The sequence below is a fragment of the Sapajus apella genome, unplaced genomic scaffold, assembly GCF_009761245.1.
Source record: "Sapajus apella isolate SASKATOON/1434 unplaced genomic scaffold, GSC_monkey_1.0 scaffold93, whole genome shotgun sequence".
NCBI classification, from domain to species: Eukaryota; Metazoa; Chordata; class Mammalia; order Primates; family Cebidae; genus Sapajus; species Sapajus apella.
Genome location: NW_022437033.1, coordinates 3,658,162 through 3,674,199, shown reverse-complemented (window position 1 = coordinate 3,674,199; position 16,038 = coordinate 3,658,162). Strand labels below are relative to the sequence as shown.

The 16,038-nt window shown below is 35.2% G+C and overlaps 1 long non-coding RNA gene across 1 annotated transcript; it reads left to right on the top strand.

Annotated features, from left to right (window-relative positions):
- The first annotated feature begins 9,418 nt into the window (after positions 1-9,418).
- LOC116535244 lies at positions 9,419-15,642 on the top strand. Its single transcript, XR_004262118.1, has 3 exons — positions 9,419-9,432; positions 13,460-13,463; positions 15,533-15,642. It is a non-coding gene; the product is annotated as an uncharacterized LOC116535244 (long non-coding RNA).
- The last annotated feature ends 396 nt before the right edge of the window (positions 15,643-16,038 follow it).

Below are 16,038 nucleotides of genomic sequence, written 5' to 3'. Positions count from 1 at the left end.
TTTAACCTGCTTGGTGTTCTACAACCTTTTTGTACTTGGGTATTGGTATCTTTTCCTAGGTTTGAGGAGTACTCTCTTATCTTTTGTAATATACTTACTATTTTTATTTCTTTCTCTACCTCATCTTGAAGGTCAATATCTCCTAAATTTTCCCTTTGGGAGATATTTTCTAGGTAGTTAAGATGTGCTTCATTGTGTTTTTTTTTTCCTTTTGTTTCCTGGACTGTACACTATCTAATAGCCTGTCTTTAAACTCACTGATTCTTTCTTCTGCTTGATCCATTCTGCTGTTAAAAAACTCTGATGCATGCTTCAGTCTGCCAATTGCATTTCTCAGCTACAGAATTTCTGTTCCTTTCTAATTATTTCAGTTTCTTTGTTAAATTTATCTGATAGAATTCTGAATTACTTCTCTATGTTACTTTGAATGTTTTGAGTTTCCCCAATACCGATATTTTGAATTTTCTATCTGAAGGGTAATATATCTCTTTTTCACTAGGATTTTTACCTGCTGCTTTATTTTAGTTCATTTGGTTTGGTGACATTTTCCCAGGTAGTCTTAATACTTGTAAAGAGGCTTCTGTGTCTCGACATTAAATAGATAGGTGTTCATTGTATTCTTCGCAGCCTGGGCATGTTTGTACTTGTCCTTCCTTAAAAGGCTTTCTAATATTCAAAGTACTGTGGTGTTATGCTCTAAGCTGCATCTGCTTTAGGGGGCACCCCAATCCCTGTTGCACTGTGGTTCTTGCAGATTCATACTGAAGCACTGCCTTGATTGTCTTGGACAAACTCTGGAAGAATTCTCTGGATAAACAGGCAGAGACTCTTGTTCTCTTCCCTTGCTTTCTCCAAAACAACTGGATTATTTCTGCCTCTCTGTTCTGAGCCACCTGGAGATTGAGTCAGAGTGACACAAGCACTCTTGCGGCTACTGCCACTAGGATTTTACTGGATCAGACCTGATTCCAGCCCAGCGCTAAGTCTTGTCCAGGGCCTGTTGTAACCACTCCCGGCCTACTGCCTATGTTTGCTCAAGACCCTGGGACTATACATTCAGTAGGTGGGAAAGCCAGCTAGGTCTGCATCCTCCATTAAAGGCAGTGAATGGCTCTAGACCCTGAACATGATCAGAGGTGCCATCTGGGAGCCAGTTACTAGAGTCAAAATCCTTAGACGTCTAGCTGGTGTTCTAATGTACTACGGCTCCACTTACACTGAAACCATAAGATGCATTCCTTTGCACTGTCTCTATCCTTTCCAAAAGCAGAGAAGCATCACCCTGTGGCTGCTGCCACCACAGGCCCAGAGGGAGTATTGTCAGACTACTGATGATATTCTCTTAAGGCACAGAGGCACGTCTGTCAGTTGTGATGATTACTGCCTGGCCTGAGACTGCCTATTCAGGGAAGGGGGTTCCCTTTTGGCCCAGGACAGGTCCAGAAATGCCATCCAAGACCTAAGCCCTGGAATTAAGGACCCCAAGAATCCTTTTGCTGCTCTACACTCTTGTACCCAAGGTGTTCTGTAAGGTGAAGACAAATTTCTCTTTACTTTCTCTTCACTGCTCTCAAGCATAAGGAGTCTGGCCTCATAGTCACCACAGTTGGAAATGTACTGATTCTCACCCAAAGCCGTTAAACCTCAGAGGCTCACCCAAGGCCCTTGGTATGGTACTTAAATATCATTGTTGGCTTTTCAGGTGTCAAGAGCTCTTCTGATAGCAGGTGATAAATTCTTTCAAGACTGCATGCTTCCCTTAAAGACAGCATGTTCCCTCCTGGTCTAAGATGTGTAGAAATGTCATCCCCAATTTGGGGCCTAGAAGGGAGACCTCAAGACTCTTACCAGTGCCCTATTCTGCAGTAGCTAAGCAGGTATCCAAGATGCAAGAGACAGTGGGAATTTTCTTTCTACTCTTTCGTCTGCTCTCTTTAATCAGAAGGAAGATGTCTTTTGGAGCTTGGAGCTGTGTAACCTGGAAGTAGGGAAGGGGTAATTCCAGAACTCTCTTAGCTACCCAGGCTGACATCCCAGTAGATTGCATGGCCCCTCAACAATTCCTCTAGGAGTTGCAGTCTTTGTGGTCTAGACTGCCTTTCCAGTTTAATTTAGGCCCCAGAGCACTTTAGCCCTCAGTAGCAAGGCTAGTATGAACTGAAGTTCCCACCACTGGGCTCAGAAATTTTCCTCTTGTTAGACTGATTTAGTGCTCCCTCCATGGACAGGCATCAGCTGAGTTTGGTCCAGTTATGCTTTCTGTTATAAGAGGGCAGCACTCAGTTGAATGACTTACACTTGCTGTGGTCTTCTCTCTCTTGCACACAGAAACACTGTCAACACCACAGTGCCACACTAGGGCACTGAGAAAGGATAGCATCTGTGATTTAAGGCTGTTTTTCCTATTACTTCAGTGCCTCTTGCAGAAATAGAAAGTTAAAACTGAGTACTCTGAGTACTCACCTATTTTGGTTTCTTATGAAGTTTTTTTGTTTGTTTGTTTTGTTTGTTTGTTTGTTTTTTTAATGTAGTTAAATTGGTGTCCTTTTGGGGGGGATAATTGGTGGAGCATTCTATTCCACCATCTTGCTACATACCTTCATGGGGATTATATTGGATTACAAGATTTGGGCAGGGACAAATGTCCAAGTTATATCACTGCCCAAGTCTTAGATAGGTCCCAGGGTTCTGCAATATTAGTAAGCTCTCAAGTCATTCTGATGTAGGTTTTCTTTTTTTTTTCTTTTTGCACAACAGTTTAGGAAACATTGATTTTTGACAAAAACCTTTCAAAATATCTTGTATGTCCATTTTTTAATTATGGATTGTTTCAGATTTTTGTTACAAATGATAAATATATTACACTTAAACATAATTCTATCATTTTTAATATTTCATGTAAAATTCAACCCCATGATCAACCCCCAAAATCAGCCTCCCTCATGATTTCTAAAACAAAGTAAGGCTCAACTGTTTAGAATAACTAATATGAGTCTGCACTCCACAAGAAATAGATTACAATAGCCACATATTGGGAAAACGAAACCCAGATGGCCTTTAGTAATACGCATATTTGAATGTTAGCCTCTTTGTTGTGCTGTCAGCACTGGTTAAAATAACAAAGTTAAATCTCCTTCAAGTCACACATGAAATCTTTTTTTCAAGGTTTAGTAATCTACTTTTTTTTGCTGAGACTACAGGAAATCATCTAAAAATTCAAACACACACTGGCAAGTTCTGCAGCAACTGCTATTATTAGAGTAATAATTTAGTTGAGAAGGCAAGATTCATCTACTCAAGTGCCTACACAGTTGACATAATGTCAGTTTTATTTGTATATGATTAAACTTAATTGCTAAGGAATATGCTTTTTTATTACTTTTATATTTTTTGAAAAACAAGTGAAACTAACATTATGGAATAAATAAATAAATATATATATATATATATAAATAGATAAATGAATCTAGATATATATTTCTATTTATCTACCTACCTACCTATCTGCTATATTATGCCCAATAGATATTTAAAAGAAACTCCCTTTGATGATTAGACACAAATAATTTGCATGTAATAAAATTGGTAAGTTAAATTACAGGCATCTTCAATCAAAATGCAAAAAGACCTTGTAAAGACATTGACGTTTAAAGAAAAATAGCTATTTTCAATATAAAAAAGTACAATGTTGATAATTAATCTTATTTTAGTCTTCAGAATTTTATGCTGAGAAATAAAAAGCCTTGCAATTTGCTTTTGGATACTTCATCTGAAATTAGAGTGCATTATAATCAGGTATTTTTTACGTTGGTTATGACTTCAAGTACTGAACAATGAAGTACATTTCATACTGACCTGATTAAAAAGACAAATTAGATTAATTTCCTTCTAAAAACTTATATTCTTTCTTACATAAAATCGAAATTTCTTTTATTTCAGTAAAGATATAAATTGTAAAAATTGGCAAATGAATTGAAGACCATAACATAGAGATGAATAAATCCAGGACAGATAAATCTAATAGAAAATAAAACAACAATGAAGAGAAAAATAGATGTCTGAAGAATAAAAATTGTAAGTGAATAAAAAACTTAGAAAATATTCATAAAACTCATAATTTACTAGATAATATAAATTTACAAAATAGAGTCAAAAGAAAATAGAAAATCTGGAATGATAAAAAAATAACAACTTCAAGTGTAAAAATAAATTTCCTTCTAAAGGACCCTGATATAATAAAAATTCATCTTTGAATAATTTTATTTCTTGTATTAATAGATACTGTTTTATGCTATTAATCTGTTTTAGAGCATAAAAAAGAAAATTGTTTCAGTACATCCTATAGAGATAGTATAATCTTGATACAATTTGTATGAAACATGGAAAAATACAAACAACAGCTGAATTTTATTTATGAAATAGAGATCCATAAATATAGAATACTGGCAATTCAATTCAGCAATATATTGAAAATAATATATATTGATCATGAAGTAGTAATACAAAGATTGTAGTAATTATTTAAAATTTGGAAAATCATTAATAGAATTCATAATATCAATAACTGATGAAAAATAATAATATAATAGATACTGAAAATATGTAAGGCTAAGAAAGTTCCCTGATATTCCTAGTTTGCTGAGTGTTTTTTGTCCTGAAACACAGAGCTAATATCATTCTTAACGGTGAAAAACTAAAAGCTGTCCATCTAAATTTAGGAAGAGGACAGATATTCATTCATACCTCTTTAAGTCAACATCTCGCTAAATGCTTTAGCCAGAAATATCAGTCAATAAAATGAAATCAGGTAAAATGTATCCAGATTGGAAAGAAAAAGCAAATATTTACAGATAACATTATCTTATATATAGAAAACTGTAAGTAATACACAAACTATTCTAGTTGTTACATGAGCTCGACAAGGTTGAAAGATACAAGATCAAATTTTAAAAGTGAGTTTTACTTCAAACACAAGCAATGACTAATCCAAACAGGAAATTAAGAAATAATTACATTTAAGAAGGCAACTCAGCAAACTGACACAAGAACAGAAAACCAAATACTCACTCATAAGTGGGTGTTGAACAGTGAGAACACATGGACACAGGGAGGGGAACATCACACACTGGGGTCTGTTGAGGGGTGGGAAAGCTAGGGGAGGGATAGCAGGGGATGGGGAGATTGGGGAGGGATAACAAGAGGAGAAATATCTAATGTAGATGACAGGGGGATGGATGCAGCAAAACACCATGGCATGTGTATACTTATGTAACAATCCTGCAAAATCTACACATGTACCCCAGAACTTAGAGTATAATTGTAAAAAAAGAAGCCATCAAAAATAATGTTTCCAAACATCAAAAATGTTTGGAAATAAATTTGACCAAAAATATAACATTTTACACTGAAAACTGTAAAATATTATTGAAATAATTTTAATGAGACAAATAAATGTAAATATGTCCATGTTCTTGGATGGAAAAACTATTGAGAAAATGGCTGATATAGTTTGACTTTCCCTACCCAAATATCATCTTGAATTGTAGCTCCCATAATTCCAAGGAGGAATTATGTCATAGGTGGGACCCAGTGGAAGGTAATTGCATCATGGGGGTAGGTTTTTCCTGTGCTGTTCTTGTGATGGTGAATAAGTCTCATGAGATCTGATTGGTTTACAAAGGGCAATTCTCCTACACACACTCTCTATCCTGCCACCATGTAAGACATGCCTTTGCTCCTCCACCTTCTGCCATGATTGTGAGGCATCCTCAGCCAAATGAAACTGTGAGTCCAATAAACCTCGTTTTCTTTATAAATTACCTAATCCTGGGTATTTCTTCAGAGCAGTATGAAAAGGGATTAATACAATGCCAATATAATCTGAAATTCATCCACAGATTTAGTGTAATTGTTTTCAGAATTCCAACTTCTTTTCATTTTGCAGAGATTGGAAAACCAATGGTAAAATTAATATGAAAATCCAGAGACTCAGAATATCCAAAATGATATTGAAAAAGAAAAATGTATTTGAAAGTCTCAAACTTTTTATTTCCCAAATCTAGCAGAAACCTACATTCATCAAAACAGTGTGGTACTAGTGTAACAATAGACATATAGAGCAATGGAATAGAATTTAGAGTCCAGAAATAAATTCCCATGTTTTAAAGTACACTGAATTTCAACAAACATGCCAAAATAAAATAATGGAGAAATTATTGTGTTCTTCAACAAATAATGCTGGGATAGCTAGATATTCACATACAGAAAAAAATAGATTTGGACACTTACATACACCATAGGGAAAAATAAGCACAAAATGGATTGAAGAACTACATGAAAAAGCTAAAACTATAAAACTATCATAAGAAATCATAGGTGTAAATCGTTGTGTCCTTGAGCTAGGCAATATTTATTAGATATCCCACCCAAAATACAAAAGTAAAATAATAAATTAGACTTCATCAAAGTTAAAATAAAGTTTGCTTTAGTGAACCCCATCTATAAAATATAGAAAAAAAAATAAGACAGTATTTGCTAGCACAGCATGGTGACTATATTAAAAAATAATTTAAATGTTCATGAGTATAATCAGATTGTTTGAAACATAAAGAATACATACATCAGCTAGTAGACACCCTATTTGCCCTGGTGTAATTATCTTGTATTGCATTCCTGTATCAAAATATCTCCTGTAACCCATAAATATATACAACTGATATCTACCTGCAAAAATTAAAAATTGAAAAATTACTATTGTAAAAGTTAAAAAGCAACCCACATAATTGTAGAAAATATTTGCAAATAATATATCTGATACCAAATTGTTTTCCCGAATATATGACTCTTTTATCTTGGTTATAAAAAATAAAAATAACTTACCTGGAAAATTTGCAAATGATCTGAACAGATATTTCTCTAAAGCAGACATGAAAATATCTAACAACCATGTGAAAAAAATATGCAATGCTGATCATTAAAGAATTGTAAATCAAGGTCACAATAACACTTCACTTCACCTAGGATGGTGATAATCAAAAAGACAGATAATAAGTATTGACCAGAGAAATGGAAACTTTCTACATAACTCATGTGGATGTAATATGATGAAACTGATGAAGAATTTGATGGCACCTCAATAAATGAAATACAGAATCATCATGTGACCCAACAATTTTACTCCCAGGTATTATATCCCCAAAATTAAAAGCATGTTTATACAAAAACTTGTGCAAATATGTTCATAACAGCATTATTCATAGTATTCAAAAATATGAAAACAATCCAAATATCCATCAGCTCATGGATGGTAACAAAAAAGTGATATATCCATACAATGGAATATTATTTGGAAGTAAAAAAGGAATAAAAGGAAAAGAATGCTGTAACATAGATGAACTTTAAAAACATTTATTCTAAATGAAAGAAATCAGACACAAAAGTCCTCACTATAAAAGTCTATAGATTATCTATTTATATAGAATTTCTAGAATATATGCATAGATAGTGAAAAAAACTAAATTAGTAGTTGCCAAAGACTGCAATTTGTTCAAGTAACCTGAAATCTTGAATTATTTTCTTTGTTTTGAGAAGTCTTGTCTTTTTAAATCTTCGTGCCTCTTTCTTCAAGAGATTAAATATTAAGTATTTGACTTTTTGACCTTCCTTGCTGTTTAATTTTAGGTGGCCACTTGACTGTATTAAAAATATGTAGAAACTTGATAAAGCTTATTTTTGTGTGTGTGTCAGAAGATATTATCCTATGAGTTGAGTGAACTGGGTGAGAAAGATCTGCCCTCCATGTGGGTGAGCACCATCCAATCTTCTGGGTGCCCTGAAACAACAAAAACAGAGAAAGGGTGAATGTGTTCATCCGTCGGCTCAAGCTGTGATACCCTCTTTCTCTTTTCTTGAATAACCACCCCAGGCTCCCCAGCCCTTGGGCCCCAGGACTTGCACCAGCATTGCCCTGAGTTCTCAGGCCTTTGATTTTGGACTGGGAGTAACAACATTGGTTTTCCTGGTTCTAAGGCCTTTTGACTTTGACCGAGCCAGCATCTCCAGCTTGAAGCTGTCATGTGACTTCTTGGTCTCCACAGTTGTGTGAGCCAATTTCCTAATTAAATCCTCTCTCATCTTTCTCCCTGTGTCTCTATCATCTATCTCTTATTGGTATGGTTTCCTTGGAAAGCCATTGCTAACACACTTAGAAATAGGGTACAGAAATGTGACTCAGGCTTCAATAATCAGACACAGTCATTTGAAATTTTGGTTCAAGAGATGGAGTCATCATGGGGACAATAGCCTTTTACTCTTCAGCAGTCATAATGATGCTGCAAAGTTATGTTCCTGGCTCAGAAATGGTGTGGTGTGGATTTAGTGCTCAATAGCTGCAGTGATTCTCTCATGACACCAGTTCTGAAGATAATTTTGGCTGTTATTTTTATATGTATAACCTGGAGCCTAATTCTTTAATCCTTCCAACAATTTTTAAAAATTTATTTTAATAAGTTCATTTTCTCATTAATTATTCAGCATACATCCCTGTTACTTGTAATTTAAAACCCTGAATGATACAGTTAGGGTGGCTGAAGCATAATGAGAAAGAAGACAAGTTATAGGAAATTGTGACAGGAAAAATAATAGCTCTAAAAAGTTATCTACATCCTAATCCCCCAAAACTGCAAAGATATTAGCTTACATGACAATAGCAAAATTGAAGATGTGATTAAGTTAAGGATCTCGAGATGTGGAGATTATCATAGAATATCTACATGAGTGCAGCGTAACGACAATAGTCCCTATAAGAGGGAGGAAAGAAGGTCAGAGTCCAATAAGAAGATGTGATGATGGAAGCAGGGGTCACAGTGATGTGAGGTTATAAACCAAGATATTTATGTACCCTCTGGAAGCTGGAGAAGGCAAAGGTTGGATCTTCTTTTGTAATCTTCAGAAGAAATACAATCTTGCCAACATACTTTAGACTTCTGACTTCCATAAGTAAGACAATACATTTGGTTGTTTTATGTCACCAAGTTTGTGGTAATTTGTATAGCAAACATAGAAAACTAGTTCAGAGAAGTTGGAGAGGAAAGCAGAGGGTTTAATCTATCATTCAATATTTAGACTGAACTGTAGTCTAGGTCCTGGGCTGAGGTTCTGAAAGGAAATTAGAATTAAATCAGGCTAAATGATTGACTTGAAGCTTCTAAAACAGACACATAAATAAACTAAACAACTCGTTATACAGTGGTACGTTATACCACTGGTAATGTAAGATAACTGAAAAAAAAAATCCTATTTAGCTATATCCTGTTCTAACCATATTTAAAGTATTATGGTTTTTTCTGAGAACCACAGCATCAGAATAATATTTCCAAACTAGTACATTCAGAATAGGACAAAGAAGGAGATAAAGTATTTAGAATTAATTTCGTGGGAAATAATTGGAGAAAGTGAGGATGGTTAGCACATATTTATTTTCATATATTTAAAAGGGTGTTATGGAAAAGGGTAGTCATTGTTTACATGGAGACAATAATCTGACTAATGGATAGAGATTTTTTCATGATTAAATGAGTATATTTATATATGCATATCATTATTTCTGCTGTTATTAATATATAGTTGGCCTGTGAACAACACAGGTTGGAACTGCACAGGTCTACTTATATGTGGATTTTTTTCAACCAAACCAGAATCTGACACAGTATACATGGAATGTGAAACTTGCATACACAGAGGGCCAACTTTCCATATATCCAGGTTTTACCAGGCCAACAGTGTGACTTGAGTGTGTGCAGATTTGGATATTGTGTGTGTGTGTGTGTGTGTGGTGGGGATCCTGGAAATCTGGAAACAATCCCCCAAATATCTGAGAGATGAATAAATTCTGATTTTTCTAAAGGGAAGAACCTGAAGAAATAAAGTTATGACAAATCAAACTAGTCTTGAATAACAATGACACGTGTCTACATATAGGAATCTTAGATAGTGAGATCACTTACCTTAAAGTGCCTAAGCAGAAGGCAGACTTGTCAGGACAATTTAGAGGATATTCCCATTTTCACTGGGCAGTTAGGGAAAAATGATCCTTGGAGTCACATACATAGTTTTTAAAAATGAAGATAGTTATGTTTTAATATTTTCTTTTTTTTTCTCTTTTTTTTAAATTTATTTCTTTTTTTATTGCATTTTAGGTTTTGGGGCACATGTGAAGAACATGCAAGATTATTGCATAGGTATACACGTGGCAGTGTGATTTGCTGCCTTCCTCCCCCTCACCTATATCTGGCATTTCTCCCCATGCCCTCCCCCCCCACTCCCCACCCCCCGCTGTCCCTCCCCTATTTTCCTCCAACAGGCCCCAGTGTGTAGTGCTCCCCTCCCTATGTCCATGTGTTCTCATTGTTCAACACCCGCCTATGAGTGAGAACATGTGGTGTTTGATTTTCTGCCCCTGTGTCAGTTTGCTGAGAATTATGGATTCCAGGTTCATCCATGTCCCTACAAAGGACACAAACTCATTGTTTTTGATGGCTGCGTAATAGTCCATGGTGTATGTGTGCCACATTTTCCCTGTCCAGTCTATCATCGATGGGCAGTTGGGTTGGTTCCAGGTCTTTGCTGTTGTAGACTGTGTTGCAATGAACATTCGTGTGCATGTGTCCTTATAGTAGAACGATTTATAATCCTTTGGATATATACCCAGTAATGGGATTGCTAGGTCAAATGGAATTTCTATTTCTAGGTCCTTGAGGAATCGCCACACTGTCTTCCACAATGGTTGAACTAATTTACACTCCCACCAACAGTGTAAAAGTGTTCCTATTTCTGCACATCCTCTCCAGCATCTGTTGTCTCCAGATTTTTTAATGATCGCCATTCTAACTGGCGTGAGATGGTATCTCAATGTAGTTTTGATTTGCATTTCTCTAATGACCAGTGATGATGAGCATTTTTTCATATGTTTGTTGGCCTCATGTATGTCTTCTTTTGTAAAGTGTCTATTCATATCCTTTGCCCACTTTTGAATGGGCTTGTTTGTTTTTTTCTTGTAAATCTGTTTCAGTTCTTTGTAGATTCTAGATATCAGCCCTTCGTCAGAAGGGTAAACTGCAAAAATTTTCTCCCATTATGTTGGTTGCCGATTCACTCTAATGACTGTTTGTTTTGCTGTGTAGAAGCTGTGGAGTTTGATTAGGTCCCATTTGTCTATTTTGGCTTTTGTTGCCAATGCTTTTGGTGTTTTGGTCATGAAGTCCTTGCCTATGACTATGTCCTGAATGGTTTTGCCTAGATTTTCTTAAGAGTCATAAGACAGGAAAACAAAAGAAACATATTTTCCTTTGTAATAGCCATTAGGTGTGTTTGCCACATACATTGTTTCCTTTTCTGGAAACTTACACTGAATTAGTTCTGTCTGGTGTGTGTGAACAGAGATGACTGTGTCACTTCCTCACTGCATCATTTAATTAATCGTGTAATACATGACAGGGTCTTCTTTTCCCTCTGGTATAGTGGCAAGCAATGGTACAAGATGATAGCTGTTTCTGACAACCTAGGGGGTATGAGTACCTACAACAGATGAGCTTCCTTGTGGAACAAGGATGGATATGTCATCTGAATACAAAATAAACTTCTCATTTTAAGTCACAGAGATCTGAGGTTTATTTGTTACTATAGCAAAATCTAGCCTACCTTGATCAATATAACCATATTGAATTCTAAATACTTTTAGTGACTTGTGCAAGTTTAACACCTAGAAAATATTAGCATACTCTAAAAGAAATTGAAATAAACATTTTGATATATTCAATACAAATAACATTTTTTACTTTATTTATTTTTTTTAATTTTGTACTTCTCCACATTCTGCTACCCCTAGCTCCAGTTCCAGATAAAAGACGGAATTGCAAGGAAGGTTGAATTGCTCTGTAAAGCTTCCTCGTGTGGGAGATGACATGTAACTCTTTGTGAGAGGTCAAAGGGTAGCCAGTATATCATAGCATATAATTTCCTTCACTTGAACAAAAAAGTGGAGAATAACTGAGAGAAAAACAAGAGACAATTGTGGGCTGTTAGAGATCTAAAAACTACCATACTGTGAAACGACTGAAGCAAGCTAGATGGAAAATTTTGTGAAGAGAAGTGAAACCAACCAAAGGGAAGTTTTATGAAAATTCTAGCACATCTGTTTGGAGAGGAGTATTTGGACAATTGTGATGCTATGTGCATGACGTTTTTGTACGATTTGGCCTGTAAGCAAAGAATGATGATGAATACAGGCAATTAAATTACATTCAATATACGCTTGTTATCATGGTAATTATCATTTTCATAACACATGAGACAATGTTTATTTTATCTCTATATTTGATTATAAATATAATTTCTTTTATATTTATAACTGCCCTAAGGGAAAATGAGAATGACAAAGCCACTGAACATACTAAAACAAAGGTAGGATTACTAAAATTTAATGCATTTGTTAAAGTCAAATCAAAGAAGATGGAAATTTACACTAATTCTAACAAATCTCGTCTTCATCTGTTATTGTCCAAGTGTTTCATTTAGCTCTCCCTTTGCCACGTAGCAATTGTCCCAGGTTGTACATTTCTGTTGTTTACCTGGAAGCATTTTGATGGTACTTCCTTCTAGTACCAACTTTGCCATTAACCTGCCTTATTTGTTTGAAAATGTCACATTTTTTAAATGCTGGGTCTTGATTTCCTTAAATGTAAAAAAAAAAAAAGTGAGGGGAAATGAAATGATATTCTCAACTTTTTTTTAGAAATCGAATTCAATTTATTTCCCAAAAGATAGAAGTATGGTGTTACTTTTGAGAAGCACATTTTTGAAGAAACCAATGATTATTTTCAATATAAAATAAAGGCACATAAAATAAAATTCAAGGAAGTGTTTAAGAGGTGAATATCCTTTGGTATCTGTAGGTGAGTCCTGATGATAGGCTCAAATGCAAATTAGATGCTGTAGGACTCTATTTACCTCTCAGAAACAGCAGGAACCATTAAGCATATACTGTACCAAATGCCAGCTAATAACTGTTATTAAGGAGGATTTAGCTGTGAATTTTTGGATTTCCTTGTAAAGTAAATGTTAAGGCTTAATAAGATACTATGCATTTGGAATTACCAGGTGGAAGATATCAGCACTGATATTATCTAAGTATGTAAAAATGCCTCATAATATTATGATACCAGGAGTAAAATTCACCTCCAAAAGTTTAAACTGTTGTGTGCCTGTGCCTTCTGCATTACCTCCATGGAGAGACCTTGCAGAGTGAAACGTTGAGCAAGTGAATGTCCTGATGCATATCCCCTCATTTTTCCCTAGAACCTAGACATACTTTTGCAGCCTCTGGCTCACTCTACTTTTCTGCCGCAGCGATAGTCGAGGGTAAAGGAAATCAATAATATGTAGTGGAGAAGAGAGAATAAAGATAAGTAGCAGTTATGTTCCTAAGATCAATTACAATGCCAGAGATTGTAGCTTATTCAAAAAACTCTTATTTTGAAGATTTCTCTCAGGAAGATAGAACCCTGGTAACCATAGATGATGTCTAAAAACTTGCTTGGACAAGTGGATTTGTTTGGTGCAAGGGGTAAATTACAGGGTCATGAATATGTGCCACTCAGACGTCATGCTGCAGGGAGCATGATAGATTGATGGTCTTTGCCACTGTACTTATAAATCTACCACTACATGCCTACCAAAGTCTCACTGCCCATGGGCTTCACCTAGCCAATGACTAAGTATAATGAAGATACTAAGATCTATTGTGGAGGGACTAGAACCCCTATAATGGCAGGCTTTGGTTTGATGTCTGAATATGGTTCTGGCTAAATGACCCTTGAACCTGCCCTGATAATGCTAACCTCTGTCTACCTCATTCTCTTTTCTTTTTTCTCCCCTTTCAGAGGTGTCAGAACTGAATTACAGTATGAAAGCTCTCCTCACCTCCTGCTCCTTCTATAAATAAATCTTTTGCATACCTCATATTGTCTTGGAGTTTGCCTCCCAGCAGACCCGAGCTAAGATAGAAGGGAAGATTGGAAGTATAGAAATATAAACAGCTTCAGAGTCAGCTTTCAAACAATGTGGGTAGAAATAAAAGAACAAAGGCTTTATCTTTCCATATTTTTGAGTGATGAGTTATAGATATATGGCATTGGTACTCCATATACACATCAAGGGTTCTCCACAAAGCTTTGAGGGTGTCTGCAAGGTCAAAACATTTTTTTCACTGTTTAAACATTTATACTGATGATATAAAACCAATGATAAGTATTAGAGCTTGTACCTTAGCATAAATTAAGAAACTGGCATTAAACTGTACAAGTAGCCTTTGTTTTCTTCACTGTCATGTGCTCTCAGTTTTTAAAAAATTCCAGTTTCACTTAAGAATGTACTTGTTGAAGCAGAAAGTATGATTAATTTTAATTACTGTTCCACTCTTGAACATGTCTTTTTAATTAGCCATATGACAAAATGAGAAGTATACATAAAGCACTTCTAAATCACATACTGATTTGAGATAGTTATCTTCAGAAAAAGCATTTGTATAATTATTTGAGTTATGAACTGCATTGGCTACTATATTTCATGGAACATAATATTTTCCCTAAAAAAAAAAAAAAAAAAAGCGAAAAGATGCTTCTTCAGATTTGGTTATTTGCAGACATTTCCTCAAAAATAAATGAGTATGCCACTTCAGTAAAGCAAGGGACGGTAGCTACTGCCAATTATAATACTTGACAATTCAAGGAAAATTAAAACTTTTGCAAATTTTGTATCTACCACGATGAGTTTCATAGTTTCCCAATATCTCAAACTGTTTTTCATGAGATGCATGATATTTACAAATGTGAAGCAGTATTTTTATATGACCTTATGTTTCTGTTTCTCTGCCTGGCTTACTTAAGATAATGATCTAAAATTCCATTAATATTGATGCAAATGACTATATCTCATTTTTTATACCTGAATAGTTTGCCATTGTGTATGTACCACATTTTCTTGACCCACACACCCATTGATGGAAAGTTAGATTGCTTTCAATCTTAGCTATTGTATTCAGTGCTACAACAAACATGGGAGTGCAGATACATCTTTGATATACTGATTTTTTTTTTCTTTCAGGTATACACCCAGCAGTGGGATTTCTGGATTACATGGTAGCTCATGTCTTCTTCTTATTCCTCTTTTTTTTTTTTTTAAAGAGCCTCCAAACAGTTCTCCACAGTGGTTGTATAAATATACATTCCCACTAAGAGTCTACAAGGGTTTCCATTTTTTACATCCACTCCAGCATTTGTTTTTGCCTGTTACTTGGATGTAAGCCATTTAAACTAGGGTGAGATGATATCTCATTGTAGTTTTGATTTTCATTTACCTAATGATCAGTGATGTTGAGCACCTTTTCCTATGCCTGTTTACCATATCTTCTTTTGAGAAGTGTCTATTAAAATATTTTGTCAATTTTTGGTTTGGATTATTGGATGCATTTTTACAGAGTTGTTTGAGCCCTTTTCATGTTCTGGTTATTAAACCCTTTTCAGATGGGTCATTTGCAAATATTTTCTCCCATTCTGCTGGTTGACTCTTCACTTTGTTGATTGTATTCTTTGCCATGTAAAAGCTCTTTAACTTGATGTGTTTTCATTTGTTTGTGTTTGCTTTGGTTGTCTGTGCTTGTAAGGTATTGCTCAAGAATTCTTTGCCCAGACCAATGTCCTGAAGGTTTCCCCCAAAGTTTTTTTGCAGTTATTTCATAGTTTCAGGTATTAGATATAAGTCTTTAATCCATTTTGATTTGATTTTTGTATTTGCTGAGAGTTAAGAGTCTAGATTCCATTGTTTGCACATGAATAACCATTTATTGTTTGCATTTTCAGCACCATTTATTGAAGACTCTGTTCTTTCCCCAGTCTGTGTTCTTGAAGTCATTTTCAAAAATGAGTTCACTGTAGGTGTCTGTGTTTGTTTCTTGGTTCCCTGTTCTTTTCCATTGGTCTGTGT